This window comes from Somniosus microcephalus, chromosome 10, assembly GCF_052327205.1.
Source record: "Somniosus microcephalus isolate GS21.2 chromosome 10, FLI_Smic_1.0, whole genome shotgun sequence".
Lineage (NCBI taxonomy): Eukaryota > Metazoa > Chordata > Chondrichthyes > Squaliformes > Somniosidae > Somniosus > Somniosus microcephalus.
The window spans coordinates 165,127,792-165,151,285 of NC_140996.1; the positions used below are offsets into that span (position 1 = coordinate 165,127,792).

The window sequence follows — 23,494 nt, forward strand, 5'->3', positions numbered from 1 at the left end:
GTTTTCAGTTCAGATATATACCGATCTAGTCCGCCTTTAACCAAGACTTAAGCCTACCTCCATTGGAGCTGCAGTGACATGAGTGATATGGGTTCTGTGTCATCATTGTATATAATGTGTTATCAGAAAAAAGTGGGGGAGCAAAAAGTGCTGATTTTGAAAGCTGGTAGGAATTTGTCCCGCCCACCCCCATTCAACAATCCTAGGGCTAGAAGTGCAACTCAAACGACTTCTCACTATTTTGAAGGTATATTTAACTGTATCACAGGTTGGCATCTCTATTAGCAACCATGCTAATTAGCCCTTTAAAGGATTTTTGTGCCTTCTCAGGGTGTCCCAATGCACTTTACAGCACAGCCAATTTGCACACAGCAAAGTCCCACAAACAGTAATGAGATAATGACCAGATAATATGTTTTTTAGTGATGTAGGTTGAGGGGTAAATATTAGCTAGGACATCGGGAGAACTCCCTAGCTCTTTCCCCAATTAGTGCCATTGGATCTTTTACGTCCACCTGAGAAGGTAGATGGGACCTCAATTTATTGTCTTATCCGAAAGACGATACCTCCGACAGTACAGGACTCCCTCAGTACTGCATTGAGGTGTCAGCTGGATTATGTGCTGAAGTCTCTGGAGTGGTACTTGAATCCACAACCTTCTGACTCAGAGGTGGAGTGATGTACCCTAACTTCTTATGGGGTGCTGTTTATATGAAATTACCTTAGAGCAGAATGTGAATTATGATACAATAATCAAATTGATTAGTTCTCCAGACTTAATCCTTGTCAAAAATCAATCGGATTAATGGCTTCCTGTTGGAAAATCAGTGGCAGTCCTGCTCGTTACTACTTTGCAGTTTTTATTATAGTCAGCTGCATGAATGTAAATGGTTTCTACCAGATGTACAGGACAGAGAATAATACCATAATTATGATCAACCAGGTGTTGTAAGAGATTGAGGGATTATTTAATTTAGTGTGCATGTTTATTGGCATATTTTCTGATTGGCTATTTGCGAACAATTAAATGCCCGCCTGTGTGTTTCTATCATTTATGGAATTGTGGCAACTCAATCGGAAACCCTGCCAATCACTTACAGTAATACATGTGAAAAGGACTTGGGTAGTGCAGGGGGTTAAGACATAATACCATTGCTTTTGAAATTTTGGTTCAAATCCATCCTGCACTGTTATGGTGAAATTATTTTCCCTGAAATGTATCAAGTTCTAATTTGGGTAGTCTTAATCCAGTTCCATTAGGTGTGAGTTCATAGCCAAAACTGCCCATGAATTAGTAGACTCACTCAGAGGCCACAGGATGGCTAGTGTCACAAACGGCAATGTCATATTGCTATGATAGGGAATCCTCTTTAGAGGTGGAGTTAAAACTGATTGTTACATGAAGATTTGCCCTGCATCTAATCCTTGCTCTAGCAAGACGGGACTGCTTGTGGCCAACAGATCAAAGGTGGATATATGCTCTGTTCCTGAGCAGTGACATCTCATGACTTACTGAGGAGAAAGTTACTTCCAGACTTAAAAATACACTTCTCAAATCGTATATGACTTCATCAGCTTTACATTCTGGTGCTTTTTTAACTTAGTTGAAAACATCTTCGCATCACACATTTCTGTGTTGGTGTTTAATTAAAAATCTGAGTTTAAAAAAAGTGAACCAGTAAAGGTGCGATGACACTAATCCACTATTGGCATATACTGCAGTATGTTACAGAAATGAGAGGTTAGTGATGCAAGTATGAATAATCTGCAGTACGTAAAAAAATAAGACTTATTTGTGAAGACTGATTGAATTTACACACTGAAAAGGTGAATTGTTGCTGTTAATAGTAACTGATAATGTAGTCATTATACCAGCACCAATTGTAGATTTTTACATTTAATGGGAACTGCTAAAACATGATCGTTTGGCTTATTGATATACTTTATACTGTGCTTTACACATTTTCTGTATTAATATAGTCTGAATTATCTTTGTAATAAATAGAAAATAGTGAATAATTTTTTTTCATTTATTCGTTCCGGGATGTGGGCATCGCTGGCAAGGTCACCATTTATTGCCCATCCCCAATTGCCCTTGAGAAGGTGGTGGTGAGCCACCTTCATGAACCGCTGCAGTTCTTGTGGTGAAGGTAGTCTCACAGTGCTGTTAGGGCGGGAGTTCCAGGATTTTGATCCAGCGACAATGAAGGATCAGCGATATATTTCCAAGTCAGGATGGTGTGTAACTTGGAGGGGAACTTGCAGGTGATGGTGTTCCCATGCGCCTGCGATCCTTGTCCTTCTAGGTGGTAGCGGTCGTGGGTTTGGGCGGTACTGCCGAAGAAGCCTTGGCGAGTTGCTGCAGTGCATCTTGTAGATGGTGCACACTGCAGCCACGGTGCGCTGGTGGTGGAGGGAGTGAATGTTTAAGGTGGTGGATGGGGTGCCGATCAAATGAGCTGCTTTGTCCTGGATGGTGTCGAGCTTCTTGAGTGTTATTGGAGTTGCACTCATCCAGGCAAGTGGAGAGTATTCCATCACACTCCTGACTTGTAGTTTGTAGATGGTGGAAAGGCTTTGGGGAGTCAGGAGGTGAGACACTCGCCGCAGAATACCCAGCCTATTATCTGCTCTTGTTGCCACAGTATTTATGTGGTTGGTCCAGTTAATTTTCTGGTCAATGGTGACCCCCAATATGTTGATGGTAGGGGATTCGGCGATGGTAATGCCATTGATTGTCAAGGGGCGGTGGTTAGACTCTCTCCCTTGTTGAAAATGGTCATTGCCTGGCACTTGTGTGGCATGAATGTTACTTGCCATTTATCAGCCCAAGCCTGAATGTCGTCCAGGTCTTGCTGCATGCGGGCATGGACTGCTTCATTTTCTGAGGAGTTGCAAATGGAACTGAACACTGCAATCATCAGCAAACATCCCCACTTCTGATCTAATGATTGATATACCTATCAATTCATTCATCCAATGAAAAGCGACGAGTTAAGAAAGTAACTATAGGTTTTTAATGGCTAAATAACAGAGCCCACCCTCGTGGGTGATCGGATCCAACAAGGAGGAATACCAGCCAGTCGACCACCTTTATACCTGGGCAGGTAGGTGGAGCCATGGGCGGAGTCAGCAGTGGTCAGCCCAGGTATAACAGCGTGACAAGAGGCGACCTCGTGTGGTGATACAACAGTGTAAACAGTGATAACCATAGTGTAACGATATAACAGTGATAACCATAGTGTAACGATAGTGAATGATAAAAGTGGTTTACCACATTCACCCCTTGTTTAGATTTGAGTCCGGCGGGGTGAAGTGTACTACCAGTTCGGGTATGTCAGTCTGTCCGGAGGCCTCGTAAGCCTTTCTGATCGTCGCAGCAGCGGCGGCGGTGATGCAGTATCCGACGTTAATGCTGGTGTCTGCGAAGGCTCGTGGGGTTCCGGCATGCCGTCTACCTGGGCTGGATCTGGGGGAGTGGTGGGGGGTAATGGTGTTGACTCGGGTGCCCGAGGGTGCAAGGTCTCGTAAGGAGACTGTGTCCTCCCGCCCGTCTGGGTATGCCACATAGGCGTACTGGGGGTTGGCGTTAATGGCAGTGCAAAGCAGTGACGGGATGGAGTGCAGCGCTGCCGGGAGGACTTCCTGCCAGCGAGAGGTTGGGAGGCCCTTAGACTTTAAGGCTAAGAGAACGGCCTTCCAGACAGTCGCGTTCTCTCTTTCCACCTGGCCGTTCCCCCGGGGGTTGTAGCTGGTGGTCCTGCTTGCAGCAATACCTCTCGCTAGTAGGAACTGGCGAAGTTCCTCGCTCATGAAGGAGGAGCCCCGGTCGCTATGTATATAGTTCGGGAACCCGAACAAGGCGAAGAGGTCGTTCAGGCATCTGATGACCGTGGTACTGGTCATGTCTGGGCAGGGGAAGGCGAAGGGGAAACGGGAGTACTCATCAATAATGTTGAAGTACACATTACGGTCAGAGGACGGGAGGGGCCCCTTAAAACCGATGCTCAAGCGCTCGAAGGGGCGGGTGGCCTTGATCAGGCTTGCTCTGTCCGGCCTAAAGAAATGCGGTTTGCATTCAGCACAGGTTTGGCAGTTCCTGGTCATGGTCCTGACCTCCTCGATGGAGTAGGGCAGGTTGCGGGCCTTAATGAAGTGGTAAAGTCTGGTGACCCCGGGGTGGCAGAGGTCGTTGTGGAGGGTCTGCAACCTATCACTTTGCACGCTGGCGCATGTACTTCGTGATAGAGCATCTGGGGGTTCGTTCAGTTTACCAGGCCGGTACAAGATATCATAATCATAGGTGGAGAGCTCGATTCTCCACCTCAAGATCTTGTCGTTCTTGATTTTGCCCCTCAGCTTGTTATTAAACATAAAGGCGACTGAACGTTGGTCGGTGAGGAGGGTAAATCGTTTGCCTGCCAGGTAATGCCTCCAGCGTCGTACAGCCTCCACGATCGCCTGGGCCTCCTTCTCGACCGAAGAGTGTCGGATCTCGGGGCCCTGGAGGGTCCTTGAGAAGAAGGCCACTGGTCTCCCCTCCTGGTTAAGGGTTGCGGCCAGGGCGAAGTCAGATGCATCGCTCTCCACTTGGAAAGGGATAGACTCATCCACCGCGTGCATTGTGGCCTTAGCAATGTCTCCCTTAATGAGGGAGAAGGCTGCGCACGCTTCTGCCGTCAGGGGGAAGGAGGTGGACTTCATGAGGGGTCTGGCTTTGTCCGCATAATTGGGCACCCATTGGGCATAGTAGGCGAAGAGCCCCAGGGTTCTCCTCAGCGCCTTTGGACAGTGGGGGAGGGGAAGCTCCATGAGGGGGCGCATTCTTTCGGGGTCGGGGCCGATGACTCCGTTCTCTACTACTCAGCCGAGGATGGCAAGGCGCGAGGTGTTAAACACACATTTCTCCTTATTGTAGGTGAGGTTCAGCCGCTGGGCCGTACGGAGGAATCTTTCCAGATTAGCATCGTGGTCCTGCCGGTCGCGGCCGCAGATGGTGACGTTATCTAGATAGGGGAACGTGGCTTGCAGCCCGTTCTGGTCAACCATCCGGTCCATCTCCCTTTGGAAGACCGAAACCCCGTTGGTGACGCCGAAGGGAACCCTCAGGAAGTGGTAGAGGCGGCCATTCGCCTCGAAGGCTGTATACTGGCGGTCCTCAGGGCGGATAGGGAGTTGGTGATAGGCCGACTTAAGGTCGATGGTAGAGAATACGCGGTACTTTGCAATCTGATTGACCATATCAGATATGCGGGGAAGGGGGTATGCGTCCAGCTGGGTGTACCGGTTTATGGTTTGGCTGTAGTCGATGACTAGGTGGTTTTTATCGCCGGTCTTGACGACTACGACCTGAGCGCGCCAGGGGCTGTTGCTCCTCTCGATGATGCCCTCCTTCAGGAGGCACTGCACTTCAGAGCTAATAAAAGCTCTGTCCCCGGCGCTGTACCGCCTGCTCTTGGTGGCGACGGGTTTACAGTCGCGGGTGAGGTTGGCGAACAGGGAGGGAGGCGGGGTCCTGAGGGTGGATAGGCTGCAGGTGGTACGCGGTGGGCGGTTTAAAGGCTGCTGGTTGTCGACTGAGTGGGGGGAGTGGTCCACCGTATGCTAGAGTGACACTTTGAAGGTGGGATTGGAAATCCAGCCCTAGTAGGACGGCAGCGCAGAGTTGGGGCAGGACGAGAAGTTTAAAATTTTTATACTCCGTGCCCCTAACCGACAGGGTCACAACACAGTAGCCGCTGATGTCTGTAGAGTGGGACCTAGACGCCATCGAGACCCGGTTGCGCGTTGGCCGGACAGTGAGGGAGTAGTGGCTCACCGTGTCTGGATGGATGAAGCTCTCCGTGCTTCCGCTGTCGAACAGGCAGGTCGTGGCGTGGCCGTTTACTTCGATGTCCATCATGGACTTGGACAGGTGATGCGGGCGAGCTTGGTCCAGTGTGACGGAGGCTAGTGTATGGCTGAGCGAGCTGCTGTAGTCTGCGGGTGAGGCGGTGGTCGGGTCTGGAGGCGAGGTGGCGGTCGAGTGTGGTGGGTAAAATGGCGGCGCCCACGAGGTGGGGTAAGATGGCGGAGAAGATGGCTGCCCCCACAACTCACATGTGGCACTGCTGGTGTCGGTGGCCTTGATCAAAGATGGCCGCCCCCACGACTCACACGAGGGGATACTGGCATCTGTGGCCTTGATGAAAGATGGCCGCCCCCACAGCTCGCATGAGGCACTGCTGGTGTCTGTGGCTCTCCCTCTGCAGGCCTTAGCGAAGTGGCCTTTCTTCTGACAACTGGAGCAAGTCGCGTTTCTCGCAGGGCAGCGCGACCTCAGGTGTTTCGCCTGGCCGCAGAAGAAGCAGCCGGCGGCCCGATCGCGGGGGTCCGATGTCGCAGCCGGTACCGGGGGTGGCGGTCCCGATCGGGTCCGGGACGCCGACGCTGAGGTAGGTCCCAGGGGCGGCGCTGCGAGGGGTATTGCGGTCGGGGTCGGTCCCGAGTCCCAGGGTCGCGAATTACAGTACCTGGAGTACGCCTCGAGGTCCCGATGGGCCACTTCTAGGGAGCGAGCGAGGGCTTGAGCTGTGTTCAGGTCGAGGTCCTTTGCTTCAAGCAGTCTTTGCCGTGAGTAGTCGGACCGCAGGCCTTTCACGAAGGCATCGCGGATATTATCTTCAGTATTTTCTGCCGCCGTTACCGCTTTAAAGTCACAGTCCCTGCCGAGTGTTTGTAGCGCCCGTAAAAATTCATCTACAGACTCTCCTGGCTGTTGCGGGCGGGATCTTAGGAGATGTCTGGCATACATGGAATTTACCGGGCTCCGGTACTGTTGTTTCAGTAGGTTGATGGCGGCCTCGTATGTAGTAAGGTCCCGGATGAGTGCGAATACTTTAGGGCTCACTTGGGCGGTCAGAACTCTTAGCTTGGATCTCTGAGGCATGCCGGATTCTCCCAGGTAGGATTCGAAACAGCTCAGCCAGTGTTCGAAGTCGAGGGCTGAGTTTGGTGCCTGTGGTTTTAGATCCAGGTACGGTGGTCGGAGGGCTCGCAGCCAGGCCGGCTGCTGTGGCTGTTGTAGCTGGGCGTCTGACTGGTCGTTTGGCTGCTCCGTTGACTGGTCGTTTGGCTGCTCAGGTAACGACATTTTAAAATTTAGCCAATAAAATTGATATACCTATCAATTCATCCAATGAAAAGCGACGAGTTAAGAAAGTAACTATAGGTTTTTAATGGCTAAATAACAGAGCCCACCCTCGTGGGTGATCGGATCCAACAAGGAGGAATACCAGCCAGTCGACCACCTTTATACCTGGGCAGGTAGGTGGAGCCATGGGCGGAGTCAGCAGTGGTCAGCCCAGGTATAACAGCGTGACAAGAGGCGACCTCGTGTAGTGATACACTATGGTTATCACTGTTTACACTGTTGTAACGATAGTGAACGATAAAAGTGGTTTACCACAATGATAGAGGGAAGGTCATTGATGAAGCAGCTGAAGATGGTTAGGCCTAGGACACTGCCCTGAGGAACTCCTGCAGTGATGTCCTGGGGCTGAGATGATTGACCTCCAACAACCACAACCATCTTCCTTTGTGCTAGGTATGACTCCAGCCAGTGGAGAGTTTTCCCCTGATTCCCATTGACTTCAATTTTACTAGGGCTCTTTGATGCCACACTCGGTCAAATGCTGACTTGATGTCAAGGGCAGCCACTCTCACCTCACCTCTGGTATTCAGCACTTTTGTCCATGTTTGAACCAAGGCTGTAATGAGGTCTGGAGCCGAGTGGTCCTGGCGGAACCCAAACTGAGCATCAGTGAGCAGGTTATTGGTGAGTAAGTGCTGCTTGATAGCACTGTCGACGACATCTTCCATCACATTGCTGATGATTGAGAGTAGACTGATGGGGCGGTAATTGGCCAGATTGGATTTGTTCTGCTTTTTGTGGACAGGATCTGTCTGGGCAGTTTTCCACATTATCAGGTGGATGCCAGTGTTGTAGATGTACTGGAACAGCTTGGCTAGAGGTGCGGCTAGTTCTGGAGCACACATCTTCAGCACAACAGCCGGGATGTTGTCAGGGCCCATAGCCTTTGTTGTATCCAGTGCGCTCATCTGTTTCTTGATATCATGTGGAGTGATTCGAATTGGCTGAAGACTGGCTTCTGTGATGGTGGGGACCTCAGGAGGAGGTTAATCTGGATCATCTGTTTGGCATTTCTGGCTGAAGATGGTTGCAAACGCTTCAGCCTACTGTTTTCTACATACATATTTTAGCATACAAGTTGTTTGGGTTTACAAGCTCTGAGCTTTTGTTTTCTTCCCTAATTTTCTTCCTTCACCACCCTCCTCTCCTGTCCTGAAGATGATGTTTCCTTGCTGGGATATGGCCCCAAGAGCACCAAGTGCTCTCCAGTACCTCAACCAAGTTAGCCTAGAGAGTGTGTCTGTAGGCTATTTAACTATGGAGGCATCACAACTGAGCCCAATTCTGTCCTCACTCAACTTCAATACATGAGTACTTTCAGTAAGTTCAACAGTGCTGGTCACTCATGTGAGCAGTCTCTTTGAGCTGGATTTTGCCAGCCGAGATGAGTTGGGGGCGGGACTGCTGCCTTCCGGGTTCTAGTCCCGCCCCCAGCGACGTCTGACGAGCCCACGCTATTTTCCCTTGATTGGCATTGTTAAGCCCGCCCTGCGTCAGCGTATCACGCTTCATCTGTCAAAAAAAATTTGGCACGGAGGCGGGTTGGTGCCCGCTCCCAGTTTCTGCCATTTTTCCAGCAGTTCTGCCTCCAAACCTGCCTCCTCTGGCTGGGAAAATATTCCCCTTTTGAGTCTAGAGGTCTGCCCATACTGCCTAATATCTAATCATATGACATGGCATAACCAGGGGCATACAAATACGATCGGAACTGGATATTGTGTCTTTCATAAGTGCCTTAATGTGTACTTCAATCTTTCAGTAGGCAGCAACACTTTTTAGTGAGATGAAGCAAGTAAACAAACAAAGTCACAGTCATAATCAAAGCTCAGTTATTTAATTTAGCTTTAAACCCCTCCTCAATAATAAGCAAAATAATAAACCATGCTGTCTTGTCCAGGGTTAGTGGGCTGACTAATATTTGCTTTGCTCAGTCTAGCATTGAAACAGTCCAAGGCTGACATGGGCTTGATTGGCACAAGACTTACAATAAATTGCCTTGGTCTTTCTTGCCTTTCTCTTATCAGACCATCCTGACTGACTGACCTGTATCCCCGTGTCCTTTGTCTTCCTCCAACATCTTTCCCATGCAGGGATTTATCACTAGGCCTGTCAACCAAATCGGCTACCTCCCTCCCTTTCATGAATATATTCTCAGCTGACATCTCCCTGCAGGGTACCCAAGAATAGCATCTTGAGTAGATGGCCTACAGGTGGTCTGTAATGGGATAACATATTTCTTATCATCTGCTGTTACTGTGGCAATCATCTGCTGTTATTGTGGTAAACAGTAAGGATAGCTGGCTCATTAATATGTCAATCCTCTCTTTGCCTCAGCAGCTATAGCACAGCTGTAAGGAGGGCTTAAACCTTTGAGCTCATTTTAATTCTAAAACACAGCACTTAACTCTAAATTATTCCCAAATCTAGTCTGTGGGAAAATGGCCATAAATCCCCAAAATTGACAAAACAATATATATTCATGTTATGATCATCTCAATAAGCATGGGCAAAAGGATGCCTTTCATCTTGTTAGTTACATGTTTGCTTCTGGAAGCTCATGATTTCTGTTGCTTACTGATACGCTCATGAATTAAAAATGTGCTTTGATAGTTTTTGTTTCAAATGAATTACAGATATAGCTGTTTACATCAGTTCTAAAACTAAAATCTAAAAACCCTATTATTACCAGATCTAACAGTCAAACTTGGAAGTTTTCCATTCAGCCTGTAAAAATGCTTCTAAAAGCATAGCAAATCTTAGAAAATTAATAAACAGGAGTATATACGCGTGTCACTAAACAGGGATCTGTGACAGCATAGCAATGACTTTGGGAATAAGTTACAATATTGATAATGATAGATCCTCAACTGAAATTTCACTGACGAGATGCATGATACAAGGTCCTGAAGTGTTAGATTTTGTATGTACAGATTTTTGTTTCCTAAAAAGTTTTTTTCCTTTCCTGTTTTTGGTCTACCAATGCCACAAATCATTTCCTGCTCAGACAGTGGAGAACCTGATCCAAGGCTTCTGCCAGTTTATCTCTATCTGACCCAAGGAGGCCCACATAAGCAGGCTTGGTGTGGGGCAACCTGAAAAGTGAGAAAATATTTTAGTCCTTCCACCAACTGTCCATTGTGTTTAACAAATGTTTTCTCTGTTAGGACTCTCTTGATTGCATTATGTTGTTGATTAATAGCCCAGTGATGCCCTTTTAATTATGTTTGGTGACTGTTTATCAAGACACATATGTCTGTTAATAATCAACTGTATTGATTTACTTTTTTTTACATGCTTCATGCAGAAGCAAAAGAAGAGAAACCATTCTCCCAACATGAATTCTGACGTTGGAAACTTTCATAAAAGTTCCTATTTTTAAGCTAAGAAATGCAGTACAGAGAGAAAACTCGTTACGGCCCAGAAATTCGGGTCGAGGGCTTCCCGCGGGTGTAAGCCCCTGACCTGCACTTACCTAGCGCGCCGGCCGTTGTGCTGTGGGCCCCCGTGGAATTCCGATCCTGGGTCTCCTCCAACTGCCGGCGCGCAGTGCTTGCATATCCCAGGGGCGCAGTTAGTTCAGAGCAGGGAATGCTTCATTCATAAGGTTGACAGGAAGGGCTGTCAAACTTATAAATACTATAAGCCCCAAAACATCACTAAATCTTCAAATAATTTTTTTTTTAATCACATTTTTTAAATAAACTATAAATTACATGAAATAACTATTTTAAACAATAATTTAAATTTTTGAAAAAAATAATTTTATTTTCTAACGGGGCTAAAAATAAACTTACCTTTCTTTAAAGCACATCTAATCACATTGCATCTTATACATTCTCGGTGGTGGGCAAATTATTGGAAAAATTCTGAGGGACAGTATTAATCCTCATGTGGAAAGGCACGGATTAATCAAGTACAGTCAGCATGGATTTGTTAAAGGAAGGTTGTGGCAATTGGAAGTATAAAATAGAAAATAAACTTTGCTATATTTTCTGGTTTGAACTTGGCAAAGCAATGGTAACCAGAGATTCGATGGCCCAGAACTTGTGGTTCTAATGACAGCAAACTGGCAGCATTCGCCATCATTTCTCCTTTGAAACTGACAGCAGCTTCAGGATTTAGCGCGTGCGCAGACTAACGCGGAAATCCTGAACTTGCGGTCAGTCATTTACTGCACCTGCACAGGCTGCGCTGTGGATCCCACCCCAACAGAGCCGACAATCAGTGAAATCTCTCAAATCATGGAAACTGATAAAAATTCTGATCCTCATTTAGAAAGGCATGGATTAATCAAGGACAGTCAGCATGGATTTGTTAAGGGAAGGTCATGACTGACTAACTTGATTGAATTTTTTGAGGAGGTAACGAGGGTTGATGAGGGTAGTGTTAAGTCTGTGTGTTCTAGTTGTATTTAAGATTAATTACTGACACAGACTACAAGAATAACGTTTCAACAGGTCTTTACTAGTTGGAGGTCAGGGCTATACTAACAGCAATATCACTACACAGTACTTATATACCGGTGGTCACCACCGGTATTACATATACAGCAGCCAGAGAAAGTAGTACATCTCTTGAGGTGGAACAGGCTTAAGTTCTCAAGGTGGAACAGGTTACATACACCACAGGTAGCGCATTTGATGTAATCGACATGGATTTTAGCAAGGCTTTTGACAAGGTCCCACATGGCAGACTGTTCAGAAAAGTAAAAGCACATGGGATCCAAGGGAAAGTGGCAAGTTGGATCCAAAATTGGCTCAGTGGCAGGAAGCAAAGGGTAATGGTCGACAGGTGTTTTTGTGACTAGAAGGCTGTTTCCAGTGGTGTTCCGCAGGGCTCAGTACTCGGTCCCTTGCTTTTTGTGGTATGTATCAATGATTTAGACTTTAATGCAGGGAGCATGATTAAGAAGTTTACATATGATACAAAAATTCGCTGTGCGGTTGACAATGAAGAAAGCTATAGGCTGCAGGAAGATATCAATGGATCGGTCAGGTGGGCAGAAAAGTGGCAAATGGAATTCAATCCGGAGAAGGGTGCGAACATAACAAGAAGTAGGAGCAGGAGTAGGTCATACGGCCCCTCAGGCCTGCTCCGCCATTCAATAGGATCATGGCTGATCCGAACCTAGACTCACGTCCACTTCCCTGCCCTCTCCCCGTAACCACTAATTCCCTTGCCTGCTAGGAAACTGTCTATCTCCATTTTTAATTTATTTAATGTTGCAGCTTCCACAGCTCTCTGGGGTAGCAAATTCCATAGATTTACTACCCTCTGAATGAAGAAGTTTCTCCTCATCTCAGTTTTGAAAGGGCAGCCCCTTATTCTAAGATTATGCCCCCTAGTTCTAGTCTCGCCCATCAGTGGAAACATCCTCACCACATCCACCCGATCAAGACCCCTCACAATCTTATATGTTTCGATAAGATCGCCTCTCATTCTTCTGAACTCCAATGAGTAGAGGCCCAACCTACTCAACCTTTCCTCATACGTCAACCCCCTCACCTCTGGAATCAACCGAGTGAACCTTCTCTGAACCGCCTCGAGAGCAAGTATATCTTTTCTTAAATATGGAAACCAAAACTGCATGCAGTATTCCAGGTGTGGCCTCACCAATACCTTGTATAACTGCAGCAAGACCTCCCTGTTTTTATACTCCATCCCCCTTGCAATAAAAGCCAAGATTCCATTGGCCTTCCTGATCACTTGCTGCACCTGCATACTAACGTTTTGTGTTTCATGCACCAGGACCCCCAGATCCCTTTGTAATGTAGCACTTTGCAGTTTCTCTCCATTTAGATAATAACTTGCTCTTTGATTTTTTCTGCCAAAGTGCATAACCTCACACTTTCCAATATTATATTCCATCTGCCCACTATGTCCTTTTGCAGGTTTTTTATGTCCTCCTCACTCACTGCTTTCCCTCCCATCTTTGTATCGTCGGCAAACTTGGATACGTTCCACTCGGTCCCTTCCTCCAAATCGTTAATATAGATTGTAAAGAGTTGGGGTCCCAGCACTGACCCCTGCGGAACACCACTAGTTACTGATTGCCATCCTGAGAATGAACCATTTATCCCAACTCTTTGTTTTCTGTTAGATAGCCAATCTTCCACCCATGCCAGTATATTACCCCCAATCCCGTGATTTTCTATCTTGATCAGTAATCTTTTGTGTGGCACCTTGTCAAATGCCTTTTGGAAGTCCAAATACACTACATCCACTGGTTCCCCTTTATCCACCCTGTATGTTACGTCCTTAAAGAATTTGAGCAAATTTGTCAAACATGACTTCCCCTTCATAAAACCATGCTGACTCGGTCCTATTAAATTATGTTTATCCAAATGCTCTGTTACTGTTTCCTTAATAATGGACTCCAACATTTTGCCAACCACAGATGTTAGGCTAACTGGTCTATAGTTTCCAGCTTTTTGTCTACTTCCCTTCTTAAATAAGGGGGTTACATTAGCAGTTTTCCAATCTGCCGGGACCTTTCCTGAGTCCAGGGAGTTTTGGAAAATAATCACCAATGCATCCACAATCCCTACCGCCACTTCCCTCAAGACCCTAGGATGTAAGCCATCAGGTCTGGGGGATTTATCCGCCTTGAGTCCCATTATTTTACCGAGTACCATCTCCCTAGTGATTTTAATCGTGTTTAGCTCCTCCATTTGAGGAGGGCTAACAAGTCAAGGGAATACACAATAAATGGTAGGATACTGAGAAGTGTAGAGGAACAGAGGGACCTTGGAGTGCATGTCCACAGATCCCTGAAGGTAGCACTACAGGTAGATAAGGTGGTAAAGAAAGCATGCGGGATACTTTCATTTATTAGCTGATGCATAGGATATAAGAGCAGGGCGGTTATGTGTGAATTGTACAAAACACTAGTTAGGCCACAGCTAGAGTACTGCATACAGTTCTGGTCACCACATTACAGGAAATGTGTGATTGCATTAGAGAGGGGAGACTTGATTGAGGTGTATAAAATTATGAGGGCCTAGATAGAGTTGATAGGAAGGACCTATTTCGCCGAGCAGAGAGGTCAATAACCAGAAGGCATAGATTTAAAGTGATTGGTAGAAGGATTAGAGGGGAGTTGAGGAGAACTTTTTTCACCCATTTGGGGTGCAAATTTTTAAAAGTTTGAAAAGTTCATGCCAGGTATTAACGATTTCAAACTTTTGAAAAATTCGCTGTTTGCACTTCAAGAAGGAAGTGGAGTGCTAAATCAAAGGAGCTTACCCAGTTCCTGGTTCGCTGTCTGTGGGAATTCTGCATTGTGATCGGCTGCTTAGACAGCTTGTTGACGTCACAGCAGCTCGCGTTAGGGGTTCCCCATTAACTTGCGTTGATTTCAATTGCGCGTCGGAAAAGCCGAACTTTTTGCCACCGAGATCGTGTGGGAAGCTTTTTTTTAATTCATTCATGGGATGTGGGCATTGCTGGCAAGGCCAGCATTTATTGCCCATCCCTAAATGCCCTTGAGAAGGTGGTGCTGAGCTGCCTTCTAGAACCACTGCAGTCCATGTGGTGAAGGTACTCCCACTGTGCTGTTTGGGAGGGGGTTCCAGAATTTTGACCCAGCGACGATGAAGAATCGGCGATACACTTCCAAGTCAGGATGGTGTGTGACTTGGAGGGGAACTTGAAGGTGGTGGTGTTCCCATGTGCCTGCTGCCCTTGTTCTTCTAGGTGGTAGAGGTCGTGGGTTTGGGAGGTGCTGCTGAAGAAGCCTTGGCGAGTTGCTGCAGTGCATCCTGTAGATGGTACACACTGCAGCCTCGGTATACCGGTGGTGGAGGGAGTGAATGTTTAAAGTTGGTGGATGGGGTGCCAATCAAGCGGCTGCTTTGTCCTGGATGGTGTCGAGCTTCTTGTGTTGCTGGAGCTGCACTCATCCAGGCAAGTGGAGAGTATTCCATCACACTCCTAACTTGTGCCTTGTAGATGGTGGAAAGGATTTGGGTAGTCGGGAGGTGAGACGCTCACTGCAGAATACCCAGCCTCTGACCTGGTCTTGTTGCCACGGTATTTATGTGGCTGGTCCAGTTAAGTTTCTGGTCAATGGTGACCCCCAGGATGTTGAAGGTGGGGGATTCGGTGATGTTAATGCCATTGAATGTCAAGGGGCGGTGGTTAGATGCTCGCTTGTTGGAGATAGTCATTGCCTGGCACTTGTGTGGCGCGAATGTTACTTGCCACTTATCAGCCCAAGCCTGAATATCGTCCAGGTCTTGCTGCATGTGGGCATGGACTGCTTCATTGTCTGAGGAGTTGCAAATGGCGCTGAACACTGCAGTCATCAGCGAACATCCCCACACCTGACCTTATGATGGAGGGAAGGTCATTAATGAAGTAGCTGAAGATGGTTGGGTCTAGGACACTGCCCTGAGGAACTCCTGCAGCGATGTCCTGGGGCTGTGATGATTGACCGCCAACCACCACAACATCTTCCTTTGTGCTAGGTATGACTCCAGCCAGTGGAGAGTTTTCCCCCGATTCCCATTGACTTCAATTTTACTAGAGCTCCTTGATGCCACACTCGGTCAAATGCTGACTCTCACTCTCACCTCACCTCTGGAATTCAGTTCCTTTGTCCATGTTTGGACCAAGGCTGTAATGAGGTCTGGAGCCGAGTGGTCTTGGCGGAACCCAAACTGGGCATCAGTGAGCAGGTTATTTGTAAGTGCTGCTTGATAGCACTGTCGACGACACCTTCCATCACTTTGCTGATGATTGAGAGTAGACTCATGGGGCGGGAATTGGCCAGATTGGATTTGTCCTGCTTTTTGTGGACAGGACATACCTGGGCAGTTTTCCACATTGTCGGATAGGTGCCAATGTTCTAGCTGTACTGGAACAGCTTGGCTAGAGGTGTGGCTAGTTCTGGAGCACAAGTCTTCAGCACGACATCCTTTGCTGTATCCAGTGCGCTCAGCCGTTTCTTGATATCACATGGAGTGAATCGAATTGGCTGAAGACTGGCTTCTGTGATGGTGGGGGGCTCAGGAGGAGGCCGATGCGGATCATCCACTCGGCACTTCTGGCTGAAGATGGTTGCAAACGCTGCAGCTTTGTTTTTTGCACTCACATGCTGAGCTCCACCATCATTGAGGCTGGGGGTATTAATGGAGCCTCCTCCTCCCGTTAGTTGTTTAATGGTCCACCACCATTCGCGACTGGATGTGGCAGGACTGCAGAGCTTTGATCTGATCCGTTGATAGTGGGATCGCTTAGCTCTGTCTATAGCATGTTGCTTCTGCTTTTTAGCATGCTTGTAGTCCTGTGTTGCAGATTCCCCAGGTTGGCACTGCATTTTTAGGTATGCCTGGTGCTACTCCTGGCATGCTCTTCTACACGCCTCATTGAACCAGGGTTAGAACATAAGAACATAAGAAATAGGAGCAGGAGTAGGCCAAGCGGCCCCTCGAGCCTGCTCCACCACTCAATAAGATCATGGCTGATCTGATCCTAACCTCAAATCTACTATCACACTCCATCCCACCCGAACCCATGTGATCTCCCGGGAGAGGCGAAAAACCAGATTTTAAAAAACCCAGTGGCCAATTTGGGAGAAAAAATCTGGGAAATTCCTCTCCGACCCATCTAGGCGATCGAAACTCGTCCAGGAGATCACTCTGTCCCTATATTTTCTACAGTACTTACCTTCTGTAAAGGCGATCTCCACCCCAGCCAGGAACAGGAATAAAACCATCTCCTGAAATCTAACAGAATTAGAACACAAGAAGTAGGAGCAGAACCAGGCTACACGGCCCCTGGGCCCACTCCACTACCCACAGGGCCACGACCATTCCGAACCTAGACTCATGTCCAATTTCCTGCCCGCTCCCCGTAACCCTTAATTCCCTTTACTTCTAGGAAACTATCTAATTCTGTTTTAAATTTATTTAATGATGTAGCTTCCACAGCTTTCTGGGGCAGCAAATTCCACAAAACTACCACCCTCTGAGTGAAGAAGTTTCTCCTCATCTCAGTTTTGAAGGAGCAGCCCCTTATTCTAAGATTATGCCCCCTAGTTCTAGTTTCACCCATCATTGGGAACATCCTCACCGCATCCACCCGATCAAGCCCCTTCACAATCTTATATGTTTCAATAAGATCGCCTCTCATTCTTCTGAACTCCAATGAGTAGAGTCCCAATCTACTCAACCTCTCATCATATGTCCACCCCCTCATCCCCGGAATTAACCGAGTGAACCTTCTTTGTACTGACTCGAGCGCAAGTATGTCTTTTCTTAAGTATGGACACCAAAACTGTATGCAGTATTCCAGGTGCGGTCTCACCAATACCTTGTACAACTGCAGCAATACCTCCCTGTTTTTATATTCTATCCCCCTAGCAATAAAAGCCAACATTCCATTGGCCTTCTTAATCACTTGCTGCACCTGCATACTAACTTTTTGAGTTTTGTGCACCAGCACCCCCAGATCCCTTTGTACTACAGTACTTTCCAGTTTCTTGCCATAAAGATAATAACTTGCTCTATGATTTTTCCTGCCAAAGTGCATAACCTCACACTTTCCAGTATTGTATTCCATCTGCCAAATCTCTGCCCACTTAATTAGCCTGTCTATGTCCCTTTGCAGGTTTTTTATGTCCTCCTCACTCACTACTTTCCCTCCCATCTTTGTATCATCTGCAGACTTTGATATGTTACACTCGGTCCCCTCCTCCAAATCGTTAATATAGATTGTAAAGAGTTGGAGACCCAGCACTGACCCCTGCGGAACACCACTAGTTACTGATTGCCAGTCTGAGAATGAACCATTTATCCCAACTCTCTGCTTTCTGTTAAAGAGCCAATCCTCCACCCACGCCAGAATATTACCCCCAATCCTGTGATTTTTTATCTTGAGCAATAATCTTTTGTGTGGCACCTTGTCAAATGCCTTTTGGAAGTCTAAATACACTACGTCCATTGGTTCCCCTTTATCCACCCTGTATGTTACTTCCACAAAGAACTCAAGCAAATTTGTCAAACATGACTTCCCCTTCATGAAACCATGCTGAGTTTGTCCTATTAAATTATGTTTATCCAAATGTCCCGTTACTATCTCCTTAATAATGGACTCTAAAATTTTACCAATCACAGATGTTAGGCTAACAGGTCTATAGTTTCCAGTCTTCTGCCTACTACCCTTTTTAAATAAGGGTGTTACATTAGCAGTTTTCCAATCTGCCGGGACCTTTGCCGAGTCCAGGGAGTTTTGGAAAATTATTACCAATGCATCCACAATCCCTACCGCCACTTCCCTCAAGACCCTAGGATGTAAGCCATCAGGTCCAGGGGATTTATCCGCCTTGAGTCCCATTATTTTACCGAGTACCACTTCTGTAGTGATTTTAATCGTATTTAGCTCCTCCCCCCCAGAGCCCCCTGTTTGTCCAGTGTTGGGATATTGTTAGTATCCTCTACCGTAAAGACTGATACAAAATATTTGTTCAGCGTTTTTGCCATCTCCATGTTTCCCACCATTAATTTCCCGGTCTCATCCTCTAAGGTGTAAGGGGTTTTAGATCGCAGAGGTTTCTCTCTCTAGAGGCCTCTCTCTCTTGCACAGTAAAACCGTGAGTGGTTCGACCCACTCTCCCCTTAGATTCTGTACTCTGGACTTTGGGGCAGGAACTACAATGTAGAGAAAACTCTTATAGACCAAGTTTGATGAAACGAAATGGAATTTTATTGCATAATGTAAAACAAATCAAATGCAAGCAAATAAGAGGGTACATGGGAGGGAAAAACACAAACAAATCATAACGACACAATACTAACTAAGGCAAATACAGGCATATTATACTCTACAAAGATCATCATGAAATGGGGAAACACACAGAACATCGAGGGACAACAACTCATGTTAATTATACCCTTAAATGTCTACCCCCTTAAACCTATCTAGATCTGATTATGAAGGGCCAGAAACATGCTCACCAATCCAACTAGGAAGTGTAAGGTTTTGAAACAGGTCTGCGTTTGATCCTTTCAGGCGTCCTGTCTCCACGTGGTTAGTGGAGCCCCAGCGAGCTGCGCCACACCCCTCTCCTGAGGTGGGGGTCGGGGACGGCTGGACACCGGCTGGCCTGGATGTCGGCGGGGTCGGGATCGTCTGCTCGACCCCGGTCAGAGGAGCCTCGGACTGGCCCCCTTTTTCCCTTCTGTAGTTTTTTGTTGTCTCTTCTCCCGAGCTGGGGTGGGTCGATGGCCTCCCGTTTCGTCAACGGCCCGGGGTTGGTCGATGATCTCCCGATGTTTTACCCCGGGGCGGGACGCCGGCTCGAACCGTCGTCTTCTCCTTCTAGCGATGACGCCACCGATACGATGGTAGCACCACGATGACTGCCCTTCTACCCCCGGGTTCCCCAGATATACTTCTCAGGAGAAGCCTCTTTCTCCCGCCCAAATCAGGTTAGTCTTTGTTTAACTTTTGGCAGGCTTATCGCACAGCGGGGTAGTTATATTTTAAAATACTTTGGGATGGCCGGTAAAGGGCCATCTCTGGTCTGGAATGACCTTCATTGTTTTTAATGTCCTGGTGATGTCCTTAATGGGTCTTTGATGCTCTTCTCATGAATATGAAACTGTTCCCTTTTGTCTGGGTAAACATTTAGATGGCCTTTATCTGCAGGCCGATCTTGACTGGACCTGCATCCAATCTATATGTATATGTGGGTGTCTGGTTTCGTTCTCTCAGAAACGGCTTCCAGAACTTACTGTGGGCTGAATCCACAAAGCTGTCTGAGGACTGCAGGAACCATTTTAAAGTGTCCCAATAAGTTGGTCACGGGGTCTGGCGGCCATTTTGAATGCCCCTTTTCCCTAGGCTTCTTTTAAAATAGTCTTTAAAATCATGGCCTCGTCTGCCATTCGACCCATTATAATATAAAGTTCAATTTTGCGAATCCTACAAAGGGACCAACATTTACTTTAGCCACCCTTTTTTATATAACTATAGAAACTTTTGCTGTCTGTTTTTATATTTTTTGCTAATTTACTTTCATAATCTATCTTCCCTTTCTTAATCAATCTTTTTGTTATTTTTTGCTGTCTTTTAAAGACTTCCCAATCTTCTATCCTCCCACTAGATTTGGCTACCTTATATGCCCTTGTTTTTAGTCAGATACTATCCTTAATTACTTTACTTAGCCACGGATGGCTATCTTTTCTTTTACACCCTTTTTTCCTCTGGAATATTTTTTTTTTGGAAGTTGTAAAATAACTCCTTAAATGTACACCACTGATCATGTACCATCTTACCCTTTAATCTGTTTTCCCAGTCCACTCTAATCAATTCCGCTCTCATACCTTCATAGTCTCCTTTATTCAAGCTCAGCACGCTTGTTTGAGATCCAATCTTCTCACCCTCTAATTGAATATGGAATTCAACCATGTTATGGTCACTCATTCCAAGGGGATCCTTTACTTGGACATTTTTAATTAATCCTGTCTCATTACACAGGACCAAATCTAAGGTTGCTTGCCCCCTGGTCGGTTTAGTTACATACTGCTCAAGAAACCCATCCCTAATACACTCAATGAACTCATCCTCAAGGCTGCCCTGCCCAATTTGATTTGTCCAGTTAGTATGATAGTTAAAATCCCCCATAATTGGCTTGATGGTATTCGGGTAGAGTGAGGGATATACCGGGCCATAAGGTTACAGATTGTGGTGGAATACAATTCTGCTGCTGTTAATGGCCCACAGTGCCTCATGGATGCCCAGTTTTAAACTGCTAGATCTGTTCTGAATATCCCATTTAGCACGGTGGTAATGCCACACAACACGATGGAGGGTGTCCTCAGTGTGAAGACGGGACTTTGTCTCCACAATGATTGTGCGGTGGTCACTGCTACCAATGGTGTCATGAACAGATGCATCTGCGACAGGTAGATTGGTGAGGACGAGGCCCAGTGGGTTTTTCCCTCGTGTTGGTTCTCTCAGCACTTGTTGCCACACTCGGTCAAATGCTGATTTGATGTCAAGGGCTGTCACTCTCACCTCACCTCTGGAATTCAGCTCTTTTGTCCATGTTTGGACCAAGGTTGTAATGAGGTCTGGAGTTGAGTGGTCTTGGCGGAACCCAAACTGGGCATCAGTGAGCAGGTTATTGGTGAGTAAGTGCTGCTTGATATCACTGTTGACGACACCTTCTATCACTTTGCTGATGATTGAGAGTAGACTGATGGGGCGGGAATTGGCCGGATTGGATTTGTCCTGCTTTTTGTGGACAGGACATACCTGGACAGTTTTCCACATTGTCGGATAGGTGCCAATGTTATAGCTGTACTGCAACTATGTCCTTTAGGACTTGGCCAGCTTGGCCAATAGTGGTGCTACCGAGCCACTCTTGGTGATGAACACTGAAGTCCCTCACCCATAGTACATTCTGTGCCCTTGCTACTTTCAGTGCTTCTTCCAAGTGGTGTTCAACATGGAGGAGTATTGATTCATCAGCTAAGGGAGGGCGGTAGGTGGTAATCAGCAGGAGGTTTCCTTGCCCATGCTTGACCTGAAGCCATGAGACTTCATGGGGTCCTGAGTTAATGTTGAGGACTCCCAGGGCCACTCCTTCCCGACTGTATACCACTGTGCCGCCACCCTTGGTGGGTCTGTCCTGCCGGTGGGACAGGACATACCCAGGGATGGTGATGGAGGAGTCTGGGACATTACTTACCAAGCTTATTTTGGGGCCAGCGGCGAACGCCTTTACTGACCGCAAATTACGGGCCTATGAAATCATCAGATTGTTTTTGATCTAGTTGGGTATAATACTTGATTATTATTTTAGTATTTTGACAGAGCAATGACTATTGTCTGTTTTCCTTATGCATATTTGTCATGTGCTTTGTCGCATTTCTTTATATTAAAGGTACTATATAAAATATCTCTGTTCTTGATGATGATGTTGGTGCTGCTTAAAATTCCAAAACAAAACCTCTCTATCCTAGTTTTGCCCTACTATCAAAATGGAATATGAACCAAAAGAGTTAATTTGATGTTTCAAATTCCTTAAGCAGACCACTTGTTTGTATTTTTTCATTACACATTTGACCTAGAGACCAAGGAATTTCTTAAATTGTACATTGTTCTGTGCTATAATTGAAGAACTGAAGTCTATAGCATTACTTCACTTGAGTTGATCCCTTGATAATTTTTAATGAAATTGTATTCCAACTCTTGATTTTATCAGGACTGCAGCACTGAAGATTTAAGTTACTCCTATGTAAGGATGTGGTTTTGGGTTAGGCTTTGTAAGGTAAGAAATTGTATCTGATATACATGAACTTTCAGAAGGTCTTCCTTAAGATGCCACGTAAGAGTCTCAAGACAAAGATCATGGCATGTGGAGTTAGGGGCCAGGTAGCAGAATGGATTGAAAGATGGCTACAATTCGGAGGGTTGCATTTAAGCGATGTCTCTCGAACTGGCAAAAATTGGAAGTGGTGTCCTGCAGGGATCTGTGCTAGGACCACAGTTGTCCCCATATACATAAATGATTTGGACACAGAAATTGGAGATATGGGGGGCTAAATTGGGCCGTTTAGGCACAACACGGCCACATAAGGATCGAGAATGGGGTCCGAGATGCACGTTCACACTTCCAACAGGAAGTGCGCAGGACGCCATCTTGGTAAAGGGGTTTGCGCGTACCACCTAACGACCATTGGCAGCCTGCAGAGCAGTGAGATGATAACATGAATCAGTGTGCAATGGTGAGTTGACACCAGCGCTGCCATTTTCGAACTCCACACTCCAGCCAACACACTTAAGCTCGCACAGCTGTACATGATGTTAAATGGAATGAAGGGCCCCCCGCCCCCCCACCAGTGCTATTTAAAGGATCATAAACTACTTGCAGGTTAGTTGCTGGATTATTTATTCTGGCTGTTCATGCAATTGTACGTGTTTTTGGAGCTTTCTTACACTTGGCTAAAATTTGAATAGTCTACAGGGAGTGAGTGGTGTGGCTGATCTTGGTTGTTTTTTGCACCATTTAAAATCTTGTGCTGAAACACATGAGTGGCCGGGTAGGCCTTCCTCTGGGAATTGAACATGACTGGGAGAATGAAGAGAGGACACGCAGAGTAAGACAATCTGCTAGAAGAGGGAGGAGTTGGAGACAAGCTCTTAGCTATATCTGTCAAGGGTCATCGGGGAGAAAGTCTCTTACCTCAACTTCAACAAGGACCAACGCATGAGATGTCTTCGCTTCACAAAGAGGTTGTGACTGAAATCTGCCAACTACTGCAGCCACATCTGCAACCTCAAAGCAGGACA

The 23,494-nt window shown here is 46.5% G+C and overlaps 1 protein-coding gene across 3 annotated transcripts in view; it reads left to right on the forward strand.

Moving 5' to 3' along the window:
* elmod1 (ELMO/CED-12 domain containing 1) overlaps positions 1-23,494 on the forward strand; it is a 118,051-nt gene that overhangs the window by 2,391 nt on the left and 92,166 nt on the right. Inside the window, exon 2 of one of the 3 annotated variants that reach the window (XM_085999083.1) lies at positions 10,197-10,291. The exons of the other annotated variants lie outside the window; for them this stretch is intronic. The gene's annotated coding sequence lies outside the window, so the exon portion shown is untranslated. The remainder of the gene's footprint in view (positions 1-10,196; positions 10,292-23,494) is intronic. 3 annotated transcript variants of the gene reach the window in all.